We start from the raw sequence: 9,648 nt of genomic DNA on the forward strand, positions 1-9,648 counted from the left end.
AAGAAAATCGATCATCCTTTCGCAGCCTAAACCCCAAAGGGGTTGGTGCGACTCATGAGAATTGATGTGATACATCGGTAAGTTGAATACAAAGTTGTTTGGAAGGGGTGTTTACCATCTGAGATAATAGAATCCACTCTCTTATCTCATTTCTCCCTTGTATCTTGCTTTGAGGGATCCTTGCACCTTCCCTTTGATTGAAAATTAAAAGTTTGATGGTGCTCCAACTACCATCCTTTTAATTTATAAAGGAAAACATTGACTTAAAAACCAAATTGTTCAACCATTGTGGATGAAAAATTTACACAAGGGAGAAAATTATCTAATATGTACTTTTCAGAAACATTTGAATACTTAGCAACTTGACCCATTCTCTGATCATGCTGGCTTTCATTTGCTTCATAAAAAATAAGACAAACTGATAAACTAGGTTGGTTTGAGTCCATCATGACAATACAATCTAAGCTCAGGTCTAACATGTGTTTGTTGCTCACTAATTAATATTAAAACCCATCAATGTGAAAGATTTACTAGTCCCACTTTTTTATTTGTAAGTGAATTTTGACCATTCATTTAGTGATATTTGACAGCCTCTGAATCCAACATCACTCTTTATACTCAGATATGAACTAGCATGACTAGTACTTTGAAATGCAGTCATATCATTTGATGACAGAATGACTGATTACATGTTCCATGATTTCCATGGCAGTGGCATGCTTGATAGGACATGCAAACAGAGCACAACCACAGCACATGAGTCTAGTCTACGGGTGGAACAAGGCTTATTCATTAATGATCCATTAAGGAGTGAGGACCTGGCCCATCCATCAATGTTTGGGACCATTTGTTATCACCTCTCCCAGTCTAACTTCAGCCTGATGATTGGTGCTGAGTAATTTGCCAAGGTTAGTTTAGGCAAGAAAGTGGCTTATCATTTATGAAACCTTGTAGGTTGGTGGGAGAGTTGGAAGACCCAACCTGACGTCTGCAGTTTAAAACATGCAACAGTAAAATGGTCATGCAAACTTTATGTGCACACCGTTTATGGTTAGGAAAACTACTTTTCTCTCAAGCCAGGAAAATCCCATAAGGAAAGATTGGAGCTGTGGTTGCTAGAGATTAGTTTAACCAGTTTACATGATACATTTACTATTTTCATATCCAAATTTAGAGTTGACATTAGCCTAGTAACATGAATTTAATTCGTTGATAACCATATCTACAACCCATCCTATTGAACCATGTGTAAGGAAGCCAAAATTGGGAATCCTTTGGGCAACCAAGCATTGTCTGGATAATGTCTGTTAGTTGGTAATCAGGCGATACCTTGCACTGAAAAGAAGAAGAAATTGTAACTTACACAATTTGATAACACCAAAGAAAATGCGAGGTTTCAGGGGCAAAAAAAAAAAAGGGGATAACACTTACTGCACCTCAAACTTCATGTGACTTTTAGACTCACTGGCTGGTGAAGAGTTGTTTCTCTGCTTTTAATTTTCAATTGTGTGATTGCCCTGGCTTCTTCTTCAGAATAGCTGGGAACTTTTGTAGAGCACTTTCGCTTTACCGGACACTTTTGCTTTACCGAGGTGTTCTTCCTTTTTATTCTCTCCACAACGGATAGCAAAAAGAGTGTATATCTCATGAAGAGGGAGTAATATTAACCTCTCTCCATCGTGTTTGAATGACAGTATACCACAATAGTGAATCAAACTTACACCAAAAATGAAATTATCACTTGCACTTGTACTATATCAGTGCTATCATATACCCATAGTTCATGTCATGAAGTGGGCATAAATGCTAATTTTAATTCCTTGTCGTTGAGGAGAGTTCCTCTCCTACCTTCTAAGTTTTAACTTATAGAGAGATAGGGGAAAGTGATGAGAAATGGGTGGGGAGAAGGCAAGTGAGATTTAGAATTCTCAGTATAAAAAGGAGGGTACTTATTTGCGCATGGAAGAGATTTATTAGGTGGCTAGTCCACAAGATTTAGTGGACAGAAAGGAGAGAGACTTGAATAATTGACCAGGTAAATTGTTGGATAAATGGAGGGGTGTTTTAAAAAAAGTTTTTTGAGCAACTGGGTCAGACTGTTCTCTTAGTAGTTGCAGACAAAGTAGTTTGTATTGCAGGCAGTGTCGGTGGAAGCAGTAGTTGCAGTGATTGTCATGTGCTGGCAGTGGCGGACCACTCCAAACAAAATGGAAACTAAGAACTTGGAAGCAGAAAACAAAGAACAACAAAAGCATTCTAGATGTGTACTCCACCGATGTACTTTATGTTATTATTAATCAATACACCGTTTAATAAGTTCCAAGTGGTTTACAAATTCAGTTCTAAAATATCTTCAAAGTTTATTTCTATATTCTAAGTTATATTCTAAGCTCAATACATGTAAAGATTCATGCGGATATGTATTTAATCCTACATCGATTATTCATTGAAAAAATCTTAAATACTTATATAAAACCAAAAAAACTAAATAATATCTTCTAGCTAGCATTATTGGATGAGATTTTAAATTATGATAAATGATATTAAAATTGATCCAATCCATAATTTATGTAGACTAAAAAAATACTGCAACACTGATTCATTAAAACTGACCACGAACCGATCATAGTGTTTATAAATAGATACACAGATTTGGACACTTAACTTGACAAAAATGTCGAGATTTAAACGGAGAGAGTATGTGAAGTGGATCCATGTTGATATATATTTAATCCTATATCATTCATTTCCTGAAAAAATCTTGAATACTCAAAATTAAAAAATCTAAATAATATCTTATGACTAGTCTTTTTGGATGAAATGACATAGTTAAGCAACCAATACAATGAAAATGCACTACTTCAAATGCTTAAGGAGGTGGTAGAAAACTTATATGGCCTACTTTTATTTCACAGATGTAAAATTCTAGGAAGATTGGAGGTTTGACGATGTACTGGGATACAGGTTAATTGCTGAACCTTTCAGTTGTTGATATACAAATTTACAAGAATATATTAGTTTACAGAATTCTCTTTCTTCTCTCCCAAAAGATATACAGATATATGTTGACATATAAAACATAGATGTACTTACTTCACAAGGGTCTCTATTTAGATTCCATGAATACCCAATTTCGCAGGATACAGTAACAATCCCCTGCAAAATGAGAAGAGACCAATGTGATTTTCCTTCAATAACTTCTGCATGTTTTGCTCCATGAAAGTTCCATCTGCATTGATCTCATGTTGGTAGGTACATTCCATGTCACAAAAATTTCGTTTGCCAAAACTCGAAACCACTGACTGAAGCAGCGATATTCCAAACAAATCCAAGTAAAACCAGCAAGCATGAACTGAAGTCGTCTCATTCATTACACAAGCAGAGATTCAAACAAGCTTTCTGAACATTTACCATCTATGCATGCTTGTGGCTGAGATATGTGACTGTAATATTTACGATAACTAAATTAATGCCATACGCTTACCAAAACACTAAATTTGTCATAACATCACAACCGTAGAGTTGAGCCATGGCAAATGGCTCCAGATGGATGGAGATGTTGAAGCTGCTGAAGCTTGGTGGTGATAACAACTAATCACCAGCATGGTGCAATTATGAGGGTCAAAGGTATAACCCAGATGCCCAATTGCAATATCAGAATCTTACAAACTCTTCCTGCTCAAGATTCAATATCTGCGGATTCAATTCTTAGCTGAGAGTCTGTTATATTTATTGTCTTCTTTTTTCATAAAAGCTGATACATCTCAGGATGCTTTTACTAATTTAGCTTAATCTTTCATGCTACCTGTTTTGCCATCCCTAATCATTTCCCTAAACATTTCAACTTATTGGCAGATTGGTCCTCTGTACTTTATACTATGTTATGCACATGATTAATGAGAGGAATGGATGAGGAGCTTTCTCATTGGCTTCTAAGTCATTGTGAGCTCCGGTAGTTGGATTCATAGAGTGAACCTTGAACAAGAATTTTTGGATAAAAGAAACTATAAAATTTGACTTATCATAAATATAGATGTAACTTTTTATTAATAGGTCCTAGCTTATATATGTGGCAGATTTATTTCACATGTTAGCAAGATATTGACTTGTAGAACAAGCAAGGCCTCATCCTCTCTTCGTCTTTGAGAGATCACCTAATTGATGTTGAGCTGTATTAATCATTATCCAGTCTTATTTTATGTCATTTCTTGTCTCTATCATCTCTTATCAGGGAACACAGGAGCCTAATGTTCAGACCTAGAACATGCAATAAAAAAATAGTATTCTTGGCAGCATGGTTTCATATAATGCAGTCAAATAAAATCATTTGGTTTGGTTTCTTTCAAGAAGGAATCTCTCACAGAATGTGCTGTTCTTATCATACCACTTTCAAGTACTACATGATCCTTTTCCCCTCAAGAATCTGGGTTCCAAGATAGACACGAGGATTGATACAGATCAGAATTTCTATTGTTATTGCTCTATGGGGAACATTTGAAATTAATTATGTTTGAGAGTCATCCGTTGTGCCAGCCATATCTACTTCTCAACCATCACAACTATCAAATGAATTCAACCAATCAAATTATCGATTTGGAGTTACTGGTTGATAGCTTCCGGGTTTTCTGGGGTTCTGGTCATCTCATTAATTCTTCCTAATGGTTTTCAGGAGCTTGTTGATCAGGTTATGAGGCAGTCCACACCTTGGATAGTTGATCATTCATCTGCATGGTCTTCTGAATTTGTTGCTTGAAATTTTGGTTGTTGCACCTGCATGCAAGGTTTGCCGTCTCGGTACTGTTGTAATGTCGGTATGCAGTTCGGTATGGTACGGAAGTGTTGGTACACTCCGAGACGACATACTAGTACGAGACCGATATGGTACGGTATGCCCCATATCAAGCGATATGGACTGGTACGGCATTCTATGCCTGGGTTTATGTTCTTTGTGTCAATATGGTTTTGCAAGTTTTCTTAGTTATACTTTGTCATGATGACTGACATACAACAATTGTCAACAGCAACATGACATGATTGAGTACACAAAGCAATGAGTGAGTTTGGCCTAATGCCAAATGGTTATTCTTGATCAGTCACAAACACATTGTCGGCAAATAATAAGGCCAGAAGCAATATTCAAAAAAATCTAAAAGACATGGAATCTACAAAAAGTTTGTAAAGAAGGTAAATAAATGAAGATATAAAAAGCTTTTTCCACAAACTAATACTCAGTTCTTTGGTGAAAAATTCAGGGCAAATTGCCGTTTTGGCCCCGAAAACAGCCCAATCCCAGCCCTTAAATGACTGACAAAGAAGAAGAAGAAGAAGAAGAAGAAGAAGAAGTGCATGGCAACAATGAAAATGAGAAAAACAAAGATTTTTGGGGGAGAGGGGAAAAAAAACTACAATGTGGATTATGGATGTCACAACTACACATAACAATGTCAGTTTGTCCAATTAATGACTGAATGAATTCTTCTTAAAAAAAGTCTGATTGAATAGCTATTGTCATCACCAGCAGCAAATTCTGTTTTCATCATTATCATCACCAAACCAAACATGCTTCCGTCAAAATTGATGGTGTCTTAGATAAATTATGTATAATAAGGACAATGACTAGAATTCTGAAACCTTTGAATTTGCTTAATTGGAATGTACTCACTAGATTTCAACCTGTATACTCTTCAAGATGGCCTTGGCAAAGTACTATCTTAGTTTCAGGAGGTTACACTTATGGATAGAAGGTTATGCGGCAGCGGGATAGCAATTAGAAATTCTCTGTAAAAATAGTTGTGGAATGATTTCTCATAGTGGAGTCTCTTCTCCATTGGCTAAATTAATCTGGAAATGCCCCCTACTACACTGATGTTTTTAGTTCTGCTAAGGAGAAATTCTAATAGTTAAAAACCTTAGAAAATGCAATCAGCCAGCCCCAGTTTCCTATGTTATGTGTCACAGGGCAGATGAGTCAGTTGACCGCCATTTTTTAAGTGTTCTTTTGCTGAGAAAATATGGAAATTACTTCTTATCTAAGTTTGGTGTCCAACTACTCCCTTCTAGTAATAAATTCTGGTGTGAACGGGTGTGGAAAATCCATTAGAGAAAAAAAGAAAAAAAAAAAGAATGAAGATTGGGACTATTGCAGCAATTGCTGTTTATCTTTCGGAATAAACGGCAAAGTGAGTTCATGAAAATGAAACTGCAACTCCCGCTGAGTGCTGGACAGTACACTGTAACTCATGAAAGACTGGCCAAAAAAAATATGGTGGTGAAAATCCAGTAAGAAAGAATGGAGACTGGGATGTTTCACTATTGCAGCTAGCCTGTTGGTACTTTTGGATACACAGGAAGAAGTGGATTTTGAAGATGATATTACAACTCCTGATGTTCTAATGGCCCAAGACCTCACAAATTTGTGAGGACTCATGCAAACATCCATTTAGTCTAATATCAATTAATTGGAGAGATCTTGGATACTTATACAAAACTGAGGAACCTGAACAATACCCCTAGACTAGCTTTTCTAGCTAAGCACCTCAATGATTACAAATGTTATTAAAGTAGGTCTAACTCATGGCCTGTATAGATTAAGGGATACTAAGCTCGACCTTAAGCCAGTCACGATGTTTGCGATTGAATTTAATTAGATTCAGACCCTAAGCTCGACAAGGATACTAAGATTTAAACGGCAAAGCATGTGAGAGCATGTGCAGGCATGTGTTTAATTCCATATTGATTATGAGCTAAGAAAATCTTGGATATTTATAAAGGATCAAAGAACACAAATAATACCTTTGACTGGCCTTTTTAGCCACGGTCCTTGGTCATCATAGAGGTGTTAAGAAGTGAACTGTTTGTCATGAAAAGCTAGCCAAGAATAAGCTCCAATTCTTGGATCTCCAAGATAGTTAATGTTTTATTCTAAGTTTGGGTTCATGATGAATCCACTAGTATTTCCCCTCCTCATCTAGCATCTTGTTAGTTGTCTCCCTACTCTTGATCCAGTTTTACTTTTTTTAACATGTTCTATTACCTTTCTCTATTTTGCTTTTCTTTTGTAATTTTCTTTTATTTATTTAATGAAAGGGATAATATTTTTGCTTAATTTTTCCATAAAACAATAACAGCAACGATAATTGACAATGTTTACATAATAATTACAAAGACTAGTGCTTATGAATAAGAGAATAAATATAAAAAAAGGACAAAGAACAAAGGCATAACTAAGAAACATTGGATATACTGGAGATTTAAAGGGACATGAAAATATCTTCTTCATGTGGAAAGGTACTGAATCAGATTTCATATTTGATTTGAAAGCAAGTGTGGCGAATCACATTTATTTTTGTTGTATAGAGTGTCATTCTATCTAATACAAGCAAAGCTATGCATAGAAATTAAATGGCTCAGTTTTTGTTGCATGTTTGGTTTGGAAGAATATAAAGATAATTTGCATGAATCCTATTTACGATCTCGACATGTTTTTCCTATCATTTATTGCAATCTAAATTGTTGTGTCATTGTAATAGAACATGACTCTTGTAATATAAATTTACTAATTCTAGTAGATGGCAATGACTAGTTGTGTAACATTTGTTATTTATAGAAGAAAACTGGTGCAGTATTATGAAATATTTATTTGTTTGTAGAAGTGAAAATCGAACAGATTGGTAGAATCATGAAAGCATATGCTATAAAATTAGTTATTTTGTGATTTGCATATAAAAATAAAGAAATAATAGTGACTAGAAGCCTAGAACAAAAGGGCTAGGATGTACTGCATGAGAGCTGAGTATCAGACTTTCCAAGGTCGAACCAACTTATCAAATTTTCCAATAGACATTTGTCTATAGCTTGTGCTGGATTTGCTATATCAACAATGTTGTTAAGTTCCCCCACATCAATTCCGCGTTGTGTCATGGCTTGTCACACTCCGAACTCAACACTTGGGCTGCCCATGTGATAGGATTCGGGACATGATAGAAATGATATTAGAGCTAACATAAGCAAACATTTAATCTTCAGCACATAAAACAAATACCAGCATATATAAAACACCTGCAATCATATAGAGGATCATGCAAATTATTTAATTTAATCATTAATATGTAGTATACCTATGTACAAGTTTATCCATAATCACAAAGATGATTGTGTTGAAGGATTCTGACCTCTTCCTGTGACAAACTCAAACACTGGGCATTCCGACCTGCTCTTTGATCTAAGTAAGAACTAGGGCTCAACATTTCCTTGCCTAGATGATGGCTCCCCATAAGAACTAAAATCAGACATCAGAAGAATCAATAGATTAGATGATCATGGTCGACATGAAAAGATTACGGAAGTAGATAGAAGATTTGTACTACATCAGTCCAGACCCCTCTCCTAGGTCAGCCAAAATCCACAGAACATCTCTGGACCCACCAATGGCCCACTAAAATATGTAGAGATATAAAGAGAGAAGAGAGAGAAAGAAGAGTGTGAAAACGATAGGCATGGAGTAGTCTGTTCTCCTACTCAAAAGAGGAGAAGGGAAAGGGAGGGCTGCCAGAGCAGTCACCATGGCCGAAAGGCGGCGGCCCTTGACGTCGTTCGGCTGCGTCACCAGCCGGCGACGATGGTCGAACGACGGAGAGGAAAGGAAAGTAGATCCATGGAGTAACTGGCCCCAACACAAGGGGTTTCGGCTTCCTTCAAGGCTAGCTCACTTGGCCGGCGACCAATACCTCGTTGTACGGCATCGGAGCACTCAATGAAGCAGTGGAAGCCGGCCCAAACCGGCGGCCGGCGGCGATGAAGGGCAAAACAGGGGGGAAGAACCCGAAACAGGGGAGACTCTCTCTTTCACGGAAATCCGGCGACTCACAGGCTTGAATCGGGCGGTCGAGATGGCCCAGGAACCCGAAAAAGGAAGAGAGGGAGGTTTAGCAACCTTACCTTGCCTCCCGCGAGACTTCGCGGCCGGATCGGTTGAACAACCTCAAGAATTCTCCATGGAAATATCTTGATTTCGCCATCTCTAATCAAGGGATTTCCAAGTTGGATGCTAGAGAGGACATGGGGAGTCTCTTTTATATCCAAAACCTTGAGTTTAGATAAGCTAATGGAGCCCTAGAGTACTCCGCCCCAATGGACTTGGGGAAGAAGACGGAAACCTGGAAGGAGCCCTCCGTAACACACGGAAGCACGCGTGGGACGCGGTCATGCTGTAATATTCGTGCTGATCACGGTCCCACCAACGGACCGGGACGTTACATGGCTGGTCGACCGGGACGTTACATGGCTGGTCGTTTTGTTGACTTAATCCATTCTTGGTCTTTCACTGGGATTGACACCAGGATTAATACTTGTATGCCGGTAATAGATTTGTAAACATTTGGTCAGATTTTGGCCCATCCCTACTAGATCTGTCCCTAGGTTAGATGCTGGTGTAGACTGGTGTGAAGTTATGCTACCAGATTGTCTTCAGGTTATGATTCTAAATGCAAAAACTTGCATCCTGATGAACACTCCAGATTAGGTCCAAATTGTGCTAGCATATGACCTCCATGATGCGGAAGATATATATATTTTTTTTCACTTTTCAAATTATTATTTTAATATAATGTGATAGTATAAAAAATTATATTTTAAATATTATGTGGGCCT

At 37.3% G+C, this 9,648-nt stretch overlaps 1 long non-coding RNA gene across 3 annotated transcripts; it reads right to left on the reverse strand.

Annotated features, from left to right (window-relative positions):
• Positions 1 to 1,030: 1,030 nt before the first annotated feature.
• Positions 1,031 to 9,196, reverse strand: LOC109506481 (uncharacterized). Of its 3 annotated transcripts, none has more exons than XR_002165846.3 (4): positions 8,938 to 9,196; positions 8,172 to 8,278; positions 1,432 to 8,058; positions 1,031 to 1,335 (listed from the first exon to the last, which is right to left on the reverse strand). It is a non-coding gene; the product is annotated as an uncharacterized lncRNA (long non-coding RNA). The 3 variants fall into 3 exon arrangements; XR_012135733.1 differs by having other exon boundaries at positions 1,034 to 1,335; positions 1,437 to 7,951; positions 8,938 to 9,194; XR_012135732.1 differs by having other exon boundaries at positions 1,034 to 1,335; positions 1,432 to 7,951; positions 8,938 to 9,194.
• Positions 9,197 to 9,648: the final 452 nt, after the last annotated feature.

This window comes from Elaeis guineensis, chromosome 12, assembly GCF_000442705.2.
Source record: "Elaeis guineensis isolate ETL-2024a chromosome 12, EG11, whole genome shotgun sequence".
Classification (NCBI taxonomy): Eukaryota; Viridiplantae; Streptophyta; class Magnoliopsida; order Arecales; family Arecaceae; genus Elaeis; species Elaeis guineensis.